This window comes from Pseudopodoces humilis, chromosome 9 (assembly GCF_049639895.1).
Source record: "Pseudopodoces humilis isolate 2021_Gansu_Grassland_sample_001 chromosome 9, ASM4963989v1, whole genome shotgun sequence".
Taxonomy (NCBI): Eukaryota; Metazoa; Chordata; class Aves; order Passeriformes; family Paridae; genus Pseudopodoces; species Pseudopodoces humilis.
Genome location: NC_142208.1, coordinates 6,969,586 through 6,987,346, shown reverse-complemented (window position 1 = coordinate 6,987,346; position 17,761 = coordinate 6,969,586). Strand labels below are relative to the sequence as shown.

Here is a 17,761-nt window from a genome sequence, read left to right as displayed (position 1 = left end):
CACCACAGATGTAAAACTTCTTAAATAATTCGGATTGCAGCTTTTCCAGCAAAGTATAAAAGAAAACCTCAGTACAACCAGGAGTTCTCTGTTCTCTGATACATAATCCTGTATGGAATCGTATTTACATTTTCCCAAACTTTTTAAACAAACAGTTGAGTTTTGACTGTAAACTTGAGTGGCACATTGAGGAGTGGTTGGAATGCATCCCTAATAGGGTGTAGAGCAACTGACAGTTTCTAGGCTTTGGTACAAGAAAGCACAGTAATAAAACAAAAGTATTCCCACTGACTTTGCATAAACATTAAAAATACACAAATGGCAAAGTTTTACTCATTTGGATGTTTAAGTATTCCAGGTAGCCAGCTTGGATTTTTCATTTTAATTTGTTTATTTTCAGGAAGGAATAACAGCTAGAGGGAAAGGGAGAAAGAAATAAGCTCTGTCTTTGCAAGCAATCCTAAAGGACATGGCATTGGACCATGGTAGCATTTAACTACAGTCTGCTTTTGCCAAGTCGATACAGCTTTCCAAAACATGTTTATGGCTGCCGAGCGAGCTCCATCACTGCAGCTCAGTTATGTGCTTTAAACACTATCTTAAAATTGAGAGAACCACTGGGTAAAAAAGGACTAAAATAGTAATTTAAAAATGCATTCCCTCCCATGGAGAATTCTTAGAATTATCTTAGTTTTGCTAATTTACAAAATGCATTTGAAAGCATAAATGTAAATTCCCCATATGTTCCAATGTATTATTTTTTACTCTGGGGCTAGACTAACCTTTTGGTCTTGAGACTATATTTCTCATATGATTAAAAAATATCAGGAGAGAGTGTCAGTTGTGCATAGACTGTAACTGAGTTTGCAAATAACCTTTCTACTCCTGGATCTTGAGAGTCAGTTTAATTCCAGAGGCTGCTCCAACATGCAGTGTTGGCAGAACTCCTTAAGGAACTTTCTATGAGCTTGGAAACACTGAAGCTCAGTGCCCTCAGGCCCTTCCATCCTCTGCACTTCTGAGACACCAGAGAAAGGCTCGGGAGGAGACAGGTTGAAAAAATACTAGTCAAAGATAACAGGAAGTGCAGGAAGAAGGGACTACAAGCACTTGATTTAGCTTCTTTGACAAACTCTGGAAAGGGAGTCCATGCTTCTCACCATCCCATCATAACCTAAGTCTGCTGCATCTGCAGAGGATTGATAGTTTTTAGTTTTAGTTGATAGTCTAAGCATGGTAACTCTGGGGTTTAGATTTTACATTTCTGTTTATTAGCATTCTGTGAGAGTCTACATCTCAGACCCAAGGGCTATATACTGTGGAAGTATTAGATGTCTAGGTATGGTCTGCTTAAAAAAAAAAAAAAATTAAAATGCAGTGACATGGCTCTTCGCTCCCTCTGAGAACCCACTCAAGCTTTTAATTCAGGACAACTGAGATTATTTCCCTTATGATTTAGGTAGTAACACAAGTGCAGTTTCCTATGACAAGCTACACCAACAACACCCAGCAGCAACAGTTACAGAACTAAGCTTGTTCACTAAAAGAGGGCATGTCTGACATTGCAGAGACCGCCTGGGACTGTCCAAACCTAAAGCCAAATAGTATATGACTTCCTAGAGTTTCTCCTTCTCCCTTATCCTTGAATGCAGGGGCCTTTTATATTAGAAGACTTCAAAAGTGTGTTTAGATTAAAAAAAAAAATGTTAGTGGAAATAATTTAAATGCACAAGGAATAAAGCAAAACAAAATAGGCAATCTCACAGGGACACAAGGTGCTCTCCACAGTCAATGAAATTTGCTTTCAACAATACAAAGAGAACGTGAGTGAATGCTGTAGAACCAAAATAAGGAAATGTGGTACTTCAGTTAAGGACTTCACCATCCACCCATTGTATGTGGTATATGTAGCCTCAGCCAACTGTCAGCATGTGAAGTATCAGAATTACCCAGCTCCTGTCATTGAAGTCTACTTTTCCCCCACAATTAGGCTTAGAGACTAACGATGCGGGTAGATCAAAATAATTTCCAACTACTTTTGTAATGGATTAGGATATATTTCATTAGATTTTATCCATAAAAAATTCATAAAGAGAACAAATGCCTTGAGTAAAACTATGTAGCACTATATTCTATAAACACTGAAATAAAATTAAACTCATTTCCTGTCAATACAATTTTTGTATTAAAAGGTTTGCATTCATGGCTGCAATATACCCTTGCCAAATGCTCATGCATTCCTAATTAGCTTTCTTTTCAAAACTATTATACATTCTATCCAGTTTGTTCTTCTCTTTGGTTAGCATTTGATGTAAGATGTCTGTATTTAGTGACATCAACATCTACTCTCAGCCAGCTATGCAAATTGACTAAGCCAGTAGCATCCCTTTTCCTACATCTCAGAGATGGAGACATGTAATATACACAATACCTTCACTGTGCTCATTAGACACCAATGTAGGCAACTATGTATTTATTTGTTAAGTTTTTTTTCAGTTCTTCATTGAATGCTGAATGTAATGCAAGACCATCATCGCCTAAGAAGCCTGAAGTGCACCAGATTTTATTAGAGCATTCTGTGAATGATATTTAGCACCAGTGGTTTGCCTTATGAATTATATTTCCCCATTCTATTTCACTAGAAAATGGATATAGAAGGCTTAATATAGGCATATATTTTGAACAACTGAGCAAACAGGAAAGAAACCATCTACAGAAGGGAAATGCCAATACTTATAATTTGGAATAAAAAGTAAATCTATTTTTTTCAGAGGGTTATATTTTGACAGTGCTTTAGTTTTCAGTCTAATTATGTGTAGGATATTGGTTTTTGCATTTCCCTGCTTCCATATTTAATCTTGCTAATTACAAGACCCTGATTTTCTCTACCTCACTCCAAAACAGAATATTAATTTAGGTGGGAAGAGCCCTCCAGAGGTCATCTAGTCCAACCTCCTCCTCAGTACACAGCTGACTTCAAAGCTTGATCTGGTTATGGACAGTCAGTCTACAATCTCCAATCCATGTGTTCCATTGCTTAGCCACTCACTACGAAAATGCCTTTTTTTACAACCAGTGAGAAAATATTATCTTTACACCTGCCTTGCTGCTACTTGTGACTGCTGCCTTTCGTCCTTTTGTTGCACAACTGTGAGAAGATCTGGTTTCCCCACAACCCCTTCTTAACACCTGAGATACTAATTAGATGCCCTCTTAACCTTCTCTTCTCCAGGCCAGATAAGCAGCTCCCTTAGTGTCTCTGTGTATATCTTATGTTTCACTTTCCCCACAGTATTAGTGGGCCTTGGTTGCACTGTCTTTAGTCAATCTCTCTTCAGAACTGTGAAGCCTAAAACTGAGCAGAGTTTCTCAGAAGCCACTTCACAAGTGCTGAGCAGAGGGGAATAACCCTTGTCCTCGCCCTCCTCATTGCACTCAGCCTCAGGCAGCCCTGGATGTGGCTGTCGCTTGCTGCTGGAAGGGCACCCAGCAGAACCAGGTAGGTCCCAGCTTGTTTACTTGCACTGTCACAGTCTCTCTGATGACCCCTTAAACTCTAATAAACTGCCTTTGCTGCCTCCCTTCTCTTTCTGCAGACTGTGGGGTGTGATCTCAAAAAGGAGTAGATTCACTTGAACAGTCCTAGTTTGAAAAGTCAGGTTTACCAGGATACAAATAAGCAAAACAAAATTTTGGTTTAATAAGAAGAACAGCAAGAGAAACAGCTGAGCAGTTATATAAGTCACCCAAGGGAAGAAGTGGCAGAGTTATGGCTCACTGCATTCCTAACCCAGAGAGGACAAGGCTGTTTTAAGAATTGGTTCTACAGAAGAGTTTTGTATCATATGTGTAATCTTTTCTAATGGGAGAAATTTTGCAACAGCTTGTATTTGCTATATTCCACACTTCTAGCTACTCAGGACTACAACATGGATACAAAAGATTTAATCAGCTTGTAAAAACAGTTCCAAACAAAAACTAAATAGAAAAATCTGACTAGTAGGAGAATATCTTCTTGACTGTCATTTTGCTGTTTGGCATGGGAATGAGTCTGGTAGTAATAGTGCTGGCATCTGCATAACTGTTCAGAGCTTCTTAAAATGTTTCTGCCATCTAATCAGATGTTAATGGAATGGAAAGAACTCCTTTGTGGAATGAAATAAGAGTCATAGCAAACAGTCAGCTGGGGGAGATTTTCTGTCTGTCTGACCTGGTGGCTAGCTATCAGTCTCCATCTCTCCTCTATGTAGATCAGTCAAAATTCACTTGTCTCTGAGTACTGAGTTTCCAAAAGACTTGAAACATACTACAACTATGGGAGGTTTTCAATGACACAGTCTTTGCTTCTTACTCTTCATCTAAGATGAAGCTTTAAAAACGATACATAAATGGATCAATCCTTTTTCTTTCAAGCATTATAAATGTGCTCTCTGCCTTTTGAGGATTGCATAAACCTATTAAAAGCCTAGTAGATTTATACACAGGAAGATACAAAGTGTAGACCAAATTTTATAAGCTAAAATATTGGTAAAAGATTTCAGAAATTCGACAGGAGCAATACACAGAGATCTCTGCAACAATGTGCCACCCCTGCTCAGAGCTGCTTTTATTGGTGGTATAAAGAGATCAGGAGGACAAGTCTTGAATACAGATCGTTAGTTACAGGAACTAGAAAACATCAGGTAGGGGTGGTGAGAGGCAGAGAAACAAAGTGGATTTTGTCGCCTTTTTCGCAGTTGCCAAATCCTAGTGTAATTGGTCTCTGAATCACTGCTTATATACAAGAACAGCAGCCACCAGACAAACTCTGATCTTTACAGGCTGTCAAACCAACTGAGCAGGATTAAGTATAAGAATCAAAGGCAGCTTAATCTCATCATCACTTATCTTAGAGAAACTGCCTTATTGACCACAACTTACCCCTATGCACCTCTGTCCCATAGCGAGTAAGACTGCTATGGGACAGTACAAAAGTAAGACCTGGTTATGGTTTTAAGAGCCTGTTATAAATCCTTCTGAAACTGTTTAAGAAAAGCTTCCAGTGACTCCTCTGAGCTTCAATTCAGAGAGTATTTCAAGATGAAAAAGTCCACAGAATTAGTTGCTACATGCTAGTCTTAGAAAGATGACAACTTAAAGTGTCTGAAACAAAACAGAAATGAATGAAGCACCTGTAACTTAGCTATTTTTTCACTAGGTTGTTCAAAGAATGCACTTATTTGGATTACAATCCCCCCAAGATTACAGTACAATTCTTCATTTAGTTTGAAGTGTGATTCTGCACAGTAGTTACACTGTGGGATTTTATGAATTCAACACCAAAATTCAAACTTTGTTACAGTCTCCATATTTTATACCTTGGAACCACTCATTTTCTGAAAGAGAAAGCTTTTACAGGAAGATAAGACCTTGTGCCTCTTATCACCACCTTACAGCAATTTACTGACGTGATTTAGTCACACTAGCAAAGATTGCCTTGCAAAGCCCTCATTTTTGCAACAGAACAAATTCAGTGGGTTAGACTGGATTATATCAACATGAGGTTTCTACTGTCCAAATGCCACTCAGGTATTTTAGTGGTTTACTTCAATATGTCTAAACACATCTAGTTACCACTTTTCTGTTTCCCCAATGAATTAAAGTCATAAACCATAGGAAGAAAGGATATTAGCAGGGTTGGTTCTGATGGATATCTTTCACTCCCTGAAACACTTCCTATAAATTCTAGGAAAACGGAGTAGCTGAAGGATAACGGTAATTGCAGAAATTGCAGAAGGATACATACAAGTGATCCACAGAAGAAAACACACACATGAGTGATTCCAAGTCTAAGAAGCAGGCAATAAAGACAGTTTGCATGTTTCACCACAGGCTGCTTGATGACACTTCCCTAATTATGTTTATTAGGAACAGTTACCAAGAAGGATTCTGTTCTTTTAAATGCTACCATTCAAAAGCTATCAACCATGAAATCGCATACTTCATGCATATATTTGCAGTTTTCACAGAGGGTGTAGGACACTACTTCCAGGACCTGCCAAAGTATCACTGTTACAGGTTTGAACTACAGATTAGCACAAAACAGAGGGCTTAAAGGAGTATACTGTGTAATTTGCAAAGTACTGAGTAAAAGACATCACTTTCCAATTACACTTACAGTTATAAATGCAGCATTTAAATATGTCAGGAACAGAATATACCCCTGTAAAATTTTTAAAAATTGCAGTGGCTTTGAAGCTAATCAGGCATTCAGGGAGCTTTAACAAAATAAAAAATATCCCAGTACCTTGAAATCTCTCATCCACTCATTGCTTGAAAGTCATATTGCCTAAGCATCATGAACGATGAACCATGAATGAGTAGGGTTTTCTTTTCTCTTTTAATGAAGTAGCAAGACATGTAGAATTTTATTTTTAAACTTTTTTATAGTCTTTTCCAAGTCAGGCAAGAATTCTTTTCTTGGGTAAAGGCAGAAGAGAAGAACTACAAAGGTATTAATCATATTTACTCCCATACATATTGACAAAATTGCTAGAGCAGGGTGCATTTTGTAGCATTATAAAATCCTCAAGAGAATTAAATTCCTCCCACACCTTATCCCCAAAATATTTTTGCAGGAAAAGGTATGAATTATTTACAGAAGAAATTGCCAATAAAATGTCATCAAACTGCATCTGTTACAGAAGATAAACATTTCTCCACCATTCCTATTTTTTACATTAGGCTTCTAGCTGAAATTCAGATAAACAGCTAGAAAACTATTGTAATCTTATAGTAAGAGAAACATTAAAAGTTCCTTAATTATAGTGTTGCCAGTGGGGAGCACTGTTGCAAACATGCGAGAGAATTAAAAGAACAAAATTTACCCCTGGAGAAATTCAACAGAGATAGTTGGATTGCCTCAAGGAAAGCCTGACCCACACGTATTTTCCTTTGAAGACTGGAAAGTATTTTGTGAAACATTCTTCTGTATTTAGTGATCAACAATCTACATTTTTTGTCATAAACTCACATGGCAGTCAAAAAGTTGTCTCTGAAATAGAAGTGACAAATTCAGGAAGTTCAAGTGTTATGGAATAGCCATAAATCAAGAACTGAAGAATGGATAGCCATAAGGCCCCACAACACATACATCTATCTGAAGTGTAAACTGTACCTGTTGCACAGGACAATTACTGGAACACCTGTCCATGCTGAGCACATTTAGGAGCCCATGCAGAAACAAATTTCACCACTGACAAAGCAGCTGAAAACAAAAAGCAGCTAAAGCTCCGGTACTGTTACTATGTTTTTGTTACTGCAAATCTTCATTTTGAGGGTGCTAGGCCCTGGCTTCCAGAAGTGTGAGAGACAGGTAATTTCAGCTGGCAAGAGAATGTTCTTATGTGACAGCACTGATTTCATATCGCAGCTTCGATTTCTTATGCTGGGTACCTTGATGCTTAAGCTTGCAGAACTGCATCATTTCTTTCTTCCTTTCCCACCAAACTATAACAAATTGTTCCTGATTCTGCATAGGTGTTGTGAGAAACAGCCATTCTCCTTAATGTAAAGCACAAAAAATCCCATAAGAAAGTTAGAAATATAGATCTCAACAGTATGACAAACAGTGCTAGAGAACATAAATTTAATTACAAGGATCAAAAAGCAACAAACAGCAACACTGCTCTTCCTCTCACAACTGAACCACCCATGCAAAGCAATCCCACACATTTCGAATCTCTAGTCACAAGCAGTCATAAATTTGAGAAGAACTATTTCAAGCAATTTTAAAATTTCCTCTGATAAATTTAATAACCTTCTGTTGAAGGTTACTGTTGCACAGATACTGCTCTGCTGGCTTTTCACAGTTCCAAATTTTGTATTTACCATTCTGAATTGTCAGCTACATTCAAGTGCCAGATTGCACTGTAGAGGCAATCACACATGTAGCTATTTTATTCCACTGACTGTGAACACAGTAATGTCTTACTTAAAGAGAGCAGTAGCTTCTTTATCCAGACAGCTAACTTTACTACTACTTGTCTCATAATGCCTCAATTGACACAGAAGCCCAGAAGCAAATAAGCTGTGACTGGGATATTAAGGAGTAAGTAACACCTCTACAATGACACACCTTCCAGAGATGCAGCCTTTTCTGACTCAAGCACACACCCTTGCACAAGTTAGCTTTTTTTCAGACCTGCAGATATATTCTCTGTGAGAAGTCAGACAAAATCAGAGAAACAACAGGAACTGGTGTGGAAATGCCAAATTTCTGAGAATATTTTTCTGTAATTTAGCTACATGAGCTATACATGTTACTCAGAAATTGATTTTAGATCAGTCTGGGAAGTGAGGCTTGACACTGGGAGAAGAGGTGAAAAGAGATACTTGGATTCTTGGGTGTGCCATTTCCTTCAATAGGTACTTTTTGATGGTGAGATCAATCGATGAATATTAAATAATTCATAGCATCACTGTCCTGGTTTCAGACGGAATAGAGTTAATTTTGTTCCTCATTGCTGGTACAGTGCTATGTTTTGTACTCACTATGAGAATGCTGATGACGCACTGATGATGTAGGTGCTGCTTGGTAGTGCTCATTCCAAACTGGGGATGTTTCAGTACCTCATGCTCTGCCAGTGAGCAGGTACACCAGAAGCTGAGGGGGACCAGGGCCAGGACAGGTGACCCAAACTGGCCAAAGGGATTCCATACCCTAAAAGGCCATGCTCCGTATATAAATTGGGGGAGTCAACTGTGAACTGCCAATTGCTTCTCAGGGCGGGACTGGACCTCAGCCAGCACATGGCGAGCCACTGTGTTGTGAACCACTTGTTTTTCTGGGGTTTTATTTCTCTCCCTTTCTTTTGTCTCCCATTTAATTCCAGTGATTATTATATTTTATTTCAATTATTAAACAGTCCTTAGCCTATGGGTTTTACCTTTTTTCTGATTCTCTTCCCCTCTTACGTGCTGGAGGTACATATGCAAGCAACTACATGGTACTGAGCTTCTGGCTGGGGTTAAACCATGACAATCACAACTTGTCTATATGTAATACTGTAAACTGGCTTGCAGGAACTGCATTACCTCTATAAAATTACTTCTACATTTATTCACAAAGTGTATGTTTGTCTTTGATGATGTCCTGAAAGGGGCTCATTAAATTACTAATGTAACTATTAAAGCTATTAAATTACCAATTTTGAGGGATCAATTCAAAGCACATTGAGATAAGCATAAATCCAAAGTAAACTAAGTGTATCTTCACTGACCCTCCCATGAGGCTCTGAATGCTGAAATGTCTTTCTCCTGACAAGATTAACCCCTTAATTGTATAATTCTCCCTGGCCAAAACAGTGGAAGTAGTTCAAGGGCTCACAAAATGTTCTGCTTGATAGTACATAATGATGGGGAGGGGAAGGATGCTTGCCTTGTGTTTACTTTTAGAGCCCGGGGAAGAGATTGCTCCCTAAGCTTCCTGACGAGATGCTTATTTTTATTCTCATTGTCACTCTGTTTTCCCATGAACAAATATTTATACTTCAGAGGAAATGTTTCAGTAACATTTCAAACAGGACAAGCAGTGCGTTCACTTCCTTTTATTATGAGAAAGCAATTTTGCTTACAGGAGGAAGTAAGTAAGTAGATTCCCCAGAGATGCCTGGGAAGGGGTAATTCTTGCAGGGAACCAGTCTTAAAAATACTGGGAGCATGTCATTAGGTCAGTGTTAGCTGACCTGTGGAGGTTTCCTTTGCAATTGCAACAAATGAACACATCAGAGATTTATTGTTTCCTTTGTTCAGAGAAACAGACCATTCCTATCTTCATGAAAACATTCTCCCTTCCGACAAATCGTATGTTCCTATCTGCATTATTATAATGTACATTTAATACATATGGCAAGCTATAAATCCATCTCTTGTTAATACTTCTGAACACAGACTGAGAAGGCAAATGGGTGAAAATGACCTAATTTCATTGACTACTCCAAACTGTGAGCAGAGGGTTTGACTCAATGATCTCCTGAGATTCCTTAAAACCTGAATTTTCCCACAATCCTAAATTAAGGACACATATTTGGTTTTACTAACTTACATACTTACTGCAGGAACTGTGAAGATCTAGCTGTGATACTGGACAAAAGCAATATAAATATACACCTGTAACTCAGCCTGGCAAAAGCCCCAGTTTTCCCTAAGCTGCACAGAGCAGGAACTCAGAAAGCTGCCTGGATGCATGGAAAAGTACCTACATATTTATGGTACAAACTCTTCATCCCAAGATCTCACTCATTTCCTGCGCCGCAGTTAGTCTGTGAAAGTATTTACTCCTGAAAATCAGACTTACCAACTTCTGTTTCTTTGATTCTTGGAAAAAAGCTTGACATTGGGTCAAAAGCTAGTCTGTGCAGAAGCTGCTCATTACCAACCCTGCAACACCAAGCCCTTATAAATTTGTTTTTATCTGCTGGAATATCAGAACAAAGCTGACTAATCCTGTAAATAAAATTATTATTTGTAGGACTTTTCAGTTAAGACTTTTGGTACAAAGTTTGCCAAGACAGAGATGTTATAACTCTTACACACTTAACCAAAAGCTGCTGGTCAGAAGAGCAGAGGTGACAGGCAACACTAAGTGAAATGAGTGAGATTTTTATTTTTCCCTGTCAATACTTACCTCACAGGAGAAAATGTTCACATCCATTTTTAGCAACTTGATCAAAAGCAGAATTTCATTAAAAATACTTCATGCTTTTCTCTTACTGTGGCACTCCTGGGGAGGAAATGAGGAAAAAAAAAATAAATAAACCTTACTATTTTCAACCTAAAATTATGATACATGCAACAGCAACATCTTATATGATCCATTTTATATTGTAAAACAGGCCTGCTTGTTCAACAAAATAGTCTTTTAAAGTTTCAAACAGGTGAACTGTATATCTTTACTAAAACACTCTTTGCTCCAAAACACACTGAAGAAATCATGGGTAGCTTGATGAGCTTTTGAGCATAACTGGAGATTGACACAAGTCTATAAAATGAAGCTTGTTCGTAAATAATTTCTCTATGGTTTTACATTAAAAAACACCAAACCGCCTTAGGTGTCAGAACCCAATACTGCTGTATCCCAGTTAACCAGGGATGTCTCTTAGGCAACAGACTCTGAGGAGGGGTTTTTTGGCTACCTTCAAGAAGGTGATAAGAGTCTAAAATATGAGCTGACAGCCTGATGACACATGAACTGGGAATTCTGTGTTGCTTCCTCCTTTGGTAACAAATTAAATTAATTATAAATGTCCTTCGTTGAGTTTGGTAAATGCCTAATTTATTGTGGCTTGGTTCCCATCCAGGAGCAAGGTGGAGATTTTCCAAGAACCGAAGGTGAGAACAACACTGATTTCACCTCAGATGCTGCCCTAAAAGCAATGCTCAGTGACACAAGTAGGTTCCAGAGTTTCATGCTAGCTTGAATAGCTACCAGTAAAATGCAGAATCTTCAAATGAACAGATTAGTGGCCCACTGGACATTTCTCACTTCTTATCAGGATCATTTCAGAACTGAATTTAGGACTGAAGTTAATTTCTCACAGAAATCACAACCCTCTGTAGATACCCAACACAACACAACAGAGAGAACAAACACAGAATGAAGTAACACTTTATTCCACCTTTGTGGAATAGACAAGCCACAAAAATTGACACTGGAGCTAAAGGCATGATGTTTAAGTCCTCTAGGAGTCCTGCCCTTTCCTTTGCTACTTATCAATAGTGATTTTAGGGGCAAAGACATATCAGTCTTCCTGAACTTCCATGTTTCATGCAGCTACAACTGTGAAGAATCTTCTCACCATCTTTTTTACTGTGTTCACCCTTACTTCCTCCAAGGCAGGCCCATACAGCTCCCTTTGTAAGCACTACAAGTAACAGCCTTAACCCACAATTAAACAACCCCCCAAATAATGAATTAGTGACATTAGCATACTCAGGGCTCTAAAACTGTTTATATATATATGTGATATGGTACCATTCATAACTGTTTACTTGTTTCCTGAGTATTGATGGCAGATTAGAAGTTACAGCTTCTTTCAGAACATCGCTTTTCAAAAAAACAACAAAGAAAAGGCCATCTAGTTTATCTGATCATAGCCCCCAGAACTTTCTACGGTTTTATTTCACTGAGATCTCATTCACTTCTAACAGCCTTTCTCTGTTTCACTCTCATTAAAATCTACAGATATGACCTCCAAGGATATATCAAGATCCTTCTTATTCTCAAACAGACATATAAAGCCCTTCCACAAATTAATTTACAATTCTTTTTCATCAATCATTAATCATTTACATTATTGTCATATTAAAGGCCACAGTAAGACGCTCTTGCTTGCAATTTTTTAATTCTTATGCTATTAAAGTCAGACCAGTTGTTTGAAGACTGTAAGCAGACAGAAATGTCGCTAAACCTGATTTTCATCATTACTAAAGCATAAGACTAAAAGTTCCCCTTCACAGATAAAAGTTTATGGCCTTCATCCCCCTGCCCCTCAGTCTTCCACTTTCCAGTTTTGAAGATAGTTGAGTTCTTAATTAGCATTGTTCTACTCTATTACAACTCCAAAATACAAACATCTTTCATACCAGGGTAGTGGAAACAGATCTCTCTCTATGATGATGATTTGCACTCAGAAGAATATAGCAGCTAAACCTTACATGCACCTTCCTTACCAGAGCCTCAAGGAGCTCACAGCTGAGAAGTGAGTTGGCTTGCTGTGACTCTCACCCTGTGTGCCTGCAGAGAAAGTATCAGTTCTGGCGGTGGTAGTGCACTTCCTTCTCTCTCCCATCCGCTCTGCACCCAGGCAGGCACTATCTGAACTAATGTTCACCCACAACAAGCAGCACACCACGATACTGTGTACAGTGCATGCAGCAAGGTCACCGTGGGCTGAAGGAAACCAAAACCTGCTGGAACACAGAGTAATTCAGTGAGGGATGTACTTGCATGGTGTAATTCTCCAAAGTGGGGAATTTCTTTTAAATAAGCAGGAAGGTGAGGAACAGGAACACCTGCTGCAGGTTGCCAAGTGAAACATTTGCTGTGCAAACCAGGCCCATAAGGAACACAGAAGAGGCTGGGTGGAACACTGGGCTCCCTGGATGACTCCTTGTGGCCAATGTCTAATCTGGTCTAGAAGCCTCTTCTGTGATGGACAAGACACTCCTCTTACACACTACACTACAGAAAACTCAAGAAAACTCAGCCCAGTTTTTCCCTCAAATCCACGTCAGCTTCACCTTTGCATTGTTCAGAAGCCTTAGCTGATCCAGTCTTTGTCCCACTCCTGTTTTGGTTTGTTGGGGGTTTTTATTATTATAACCAAACTAACAATATTGTAGAATTTTATCCTCTCAAGTTTTTTTACGAATTTCCTTTAACTCGTCCATCATCTCTGTGCATAACACCACATATTCACAGTACATCTACCCTAAATCTCTTCAACAAACTTTGAGGGATTGTGTGTAAGAAAAGTGCTTTTAATCCATATATTTCTGACTTGCTTAATACATTCTCACTTACTTTTGCCTTTAAAAACGTAAAGAAAAGGGAGAAGTTCAAGTAAAAGAAAGAGCAGAACTTTAATTCACTGTTGTACTCTTTACTATGACACACCTCACTTGCTCTACATTACATGGTTCAACAGACAGTAGAAATGTTACTTCCCATTGATACCTAAATGAACATGATGTTGTTGGATCCACAGCAAATGCAAGTGTTTTGCCGTTTCTATTTCAGTTTAGGCAAGTATATTTATTCTGGGGTCTCTCAGAGAAAAAGGAACTTTTTCTTGTATTGATTACACAGACAACAGAATGATGATATGTGATAAAAATATTTCCATTTAACTAAGCACAAATGACAACATTTGGTGTGAAGCTTACAATGAGGTTCTAAAAGAAGATGGGCCATTTTGATTGCCACTAACCCTATCTTAGAGTAACCCCAACAACTCATTTAAACAGGTCCTAAATGAAAGTGCAAGCAACTCTAACGCTACTAATCCTATATTCCTTAAGTAGTGAAAAGGTTTTCCCTTTTCTCATTCCCTTTTTCCAAGAGCTGCAAAAGAGTTGGGCTAGGTATGGCCTACTGCTTCTCCCCAGAGGTTCTCAACAACTGTGAAGAGAAAGGGCTCTTTAACATCATTCTCCAGCTAGGTCTTTTTGGGAGGTATGTCCTTCTTTATATCCAGCTCCTCTTGTATCCAGTTCTCTACATGCATTTGCACTCTGTACCAATTACAAATTTCATTCTTGCAATGCAGAGAGCCATTAATAATTCAAGATTAAAAAGGGACCTAAGGGCAGGAATATTCCACTTTTGCTCACGAGATAGATGGTACCCTGCTAGTACGTCAATTCAAGTTATCTTTGTGCATGCTACATTAATTCAGCAAATTGTTCTTCAAACAAAGTGCATGCAGAAAGTGCCTGGAGATTCTACACAGGAAGAAAGTTTGATTTCCATGGCAAATGTGCCAAACCAATACCCAGAAGGTGAAATACGAACAGGGGTTAGTCAGGATTAATTTTGTAAAGAAGCCCTCTGCAAGAGCGAATAAAAGTCATGCCACGTGTAGTGATAGATACCCCAGTGCCATGCCCACACCGTGAGAAATCAGAGAAACAACGAACACGTCTAACGGTATGGAATGGCTCAGGGGCGATGCAGCAGGACCGCCTGACACCCAAGTGAGCTGTCAGCATTTCTGACCTTACCGCGGAAGGGAACGGGACATCAGGGCGAAGCGGGCAGGTGAGGAGACCCTTCTGGGGCAGGACCCGGGGACTCCTGTCAGGAGCCGCCCCGGAACGGGGAGCGCCCACGGCCCGCCGGTCCCAGCCTCGCGGTGCCTCAGCCGCCCGCCGCTCCTTCCTCCGGCGCAGCCCCGGCGCAGCTTCCCACGCCGGCCGGCCCCGCTAGGTCATCCACAGCGACCGGCGGCGGCGTCTGCCCGTCCCGCGCCCGCCCTCCCTCCCGCCACCGCGGCCGCGGCGTCTCACCTGAGAGCGGAGCCGGCTGGAGACAGGACAGAAGTGGGGCGCAGCGCGGTGCGCAGGGCGGTGCTGAGTCTCGGGCGCGCTGCCGTCCCGCCCTGCTGTGCCGTACCGTTGTGTACTGTGCAGTGCCGAGCGCGGAGCGGGCGCGCGCGTCCCAGTCAACCGGCGCCGTCACGTGAGCGCGCCCCAGCACGCGGTGCTGCTGCCGCGGCCCTTACAGCAGCGCGCGCGCGCGCGCGCGCGGCGGGCAGTGCGCGCGGAAAAGGGCGCGAGGAGGTGCACGCGCTGCTGTGCTCTGAGGGGCCGGGGATCGCAGCGCTCCTCACGGGGCTCTGGGGCTGCCGGTGGCGGCGCGCTCGTCCTTCCTGGCCTCGGGAGAGATCGCTTCCAGGAATTGAGGGGCTGCGGAGGCAGGAAATCCTGCGGGGCCCCGTGCAGGGAGCGGCCGCAACGGCATCACCTCCGCGCGCGGGAGGGTGGGGTCCCAGCCGCCTCCTCCCCGCTCCGTGTGAGCATCCGCACGATGAAATGTGGAACTTGACTGTGAGATGAAGGGGTGTGTGTGTGCCTTCCTGAACTGTGAATACTCCTGTTTAACATTGCTGACGAATCTGACGAGTAAATCCCACCGCACTGCTGGCTTCAGTTTCCCCAAACAGAACTTTGATCCTGAATCGTAGCTAAAAAACAACGTTAAACCCGTTTTCTGCCCCGGGTGCTTCCCATTTACGCTGTCCTCCGGGTGTCTGACCTCTCTATCAACGATACACTAACAGAAGTCTTTAGAGAGAACAATAGCGGGATGCCGTAAGTAATCCAACTCCGTAAAGCATTTTAAAAGGTTGTAGAATGTATTGCTGAAATGGTTAGGTAAATTTGAGGAACGGCCCAGGAGCCTAGTGGTAAAAAAAAATTCTGCTTACTCAGGGTCTTGACTCAATTTTCCCTGGGCCATTCTGTGCTGTTGAGGAGGATTTGGGAGGACTTTAGGGGCAGATACTAAGCCTTGTGCCAGTGCTTCACCGTGGTGATGTTTAATGTTGGTCATGGGGAGTTTCTGACAGCACAGTCCTTCTGGAAGGTGAAGGGCTAAGATACAGGGCCTAGGGACAGCAGGACCTGGCAGTACTGCAGGTAGAGAGGCAGGCTGGGCTTGCAGCCAACCAGCTCTCCTATCTGAATGGCAGAGATCAGGCATTCTGTGCAGAACTAATGAACCTAGCCCCCGTATCACAAAAACCATAAAAAGAAGCAGGGTTCATTGAATCTTCTTTCTTCTTTTGATGATTTTTATTTCATGTGCTTCTCTGTGGAGTCATGAAGGCTTGAAATGTACCTGCGGTACACTGTATCAGTAGTGCAATATACGTGCATGCTGTATCAGGATGCTGAACTGTGCAGCAGGGGGAATTAGCCTGTGTGGAGTTCTGTGATGCCATGAACAGACTGCCATAAATAAGCTTTAGACTACTGTCAAACACTAGCATGACCTATGCCTTACATTTGGAAAAGAAATGTGGGAGAATGATCACAGGATTCCAGGAGCTGAGCCTTTAAAAAAAATGACACTGGTATTGTGATTCCCTCATTAAGTGAAGAAAAACTGTTAGCAGCTTGGCTAAATGTAAGGTTTAGAGTAAACAACTGAAAGACAATGACCTTTGTTGCACATGTGGTACCAAGGACAAAGAAAGATTGCTAGGCCATAGTTACTTCCAGAATTGGAAGGATAATTTAATTTGTGAAGAATTTATACAGAGTCCTGGCAACTCATATTTAGAGCCCCAATGAGGAAGCCTCCACTGTGCTTCCACAGTATTTGCGCGCAGAATTGTATAGCTGTGCAATTTCACTCTGTACAAACTAACTGTCTAAATTCCTGTAATTTGTGCTGGAAACACACTATCATTTGCAAGGCAATTGGAGCAGACAGCTGAGCTCACAAGGGTTATCATCTGCATCTATTCCAGAGGACACCCTCTGACCTTGTATTGGCTAATATTTTTAGCTCTGCTAACTAAACCTACATGAGATAAAAGTCCACCCACGCAACAGGTTATATAGTTTGCTTTAAATCAGCTGTGTTTTGTGAACACTGAATGGCTTGATTCTATTTCATGTATTACCTTCACACTTCAAAATGAATTTAGGTTGTTTGAAAGGTTCCTGACTGACAATTCTAGAAATGGAACTCCCGTGTTTAATCCCAGACTGAGCCCAACATAAAGAAGCTTCTCAGCTGTATCAGAAACGAAACTTTGCTAGTCTGAGGACAGTCTTATTTACTTACTTTTTCATGCCAGTAAAGGCAGGATTTCCTGTTTTTTCACTGATCTGTAGTTCGTGAGTATAGGATATTTTCATTACATTAAAATTATATCTTAGATACTAAGACTGTATGTTTAATTCAGGAAAAAAAGCGCAAGTATTTAGTAAATCATCTGCCCTTTAAAGTATGATAATTCCATTTTAACCTTAATTATGCAGTAGTATGGAAAGGTAATGATCTTCACAGAACACTTTCTCTCTTTCAAATAACTTTCATTTATGGTCCTTACTGATTTTCGAAAAATTAATTTATACTTTTAATATTGTGCTCATTTTTGTGCAAAATTACAGGTGTTGAATCTATAAGCAGAGATGGAATGCCATTATCCTTCAAAGTGCACATGGAATAGATGAGGAGAAGCTATGTAAGCTCAAGGCTTCCAGGAAT

The 17,761-nt window shown here is 40.6% G+C and overlaps 1 protein-coding gene across 3 annotated transcripts in view; it reads right to left on the bottom strand.

Moving 5' to 3' along the window:
- RHOBTB1 (Rho related BTB domain containing 1) overlaps nt 1-15,360 on the bottom strand; it is a 50,071-nt gene extending 34,711 nt beyond the window's left edge. For 2 of the 3 annotated variants that reach the window (XM_005520428.3, XM_014250513.2), the window contains exons 1-2: nt 15,049-15,360; nt 10,667-10,762 (exon numbers count right to left, since the gene is read on the bottom strand). The gene's annotated coding sequence lies outside the window, so the exon portion shown is untranslated. Of the gene's footprint in view, nt 1-10,666; nt 10,763-12,711; nt 12,734-15,048 lie in introns of those variants that run through there. The other variant, XM_088059874.1, reaches the window with a different exon arrangement.
- Between the last annotated feature and the right edge of the window lie 2,401 nt (nt 15,361-17,761).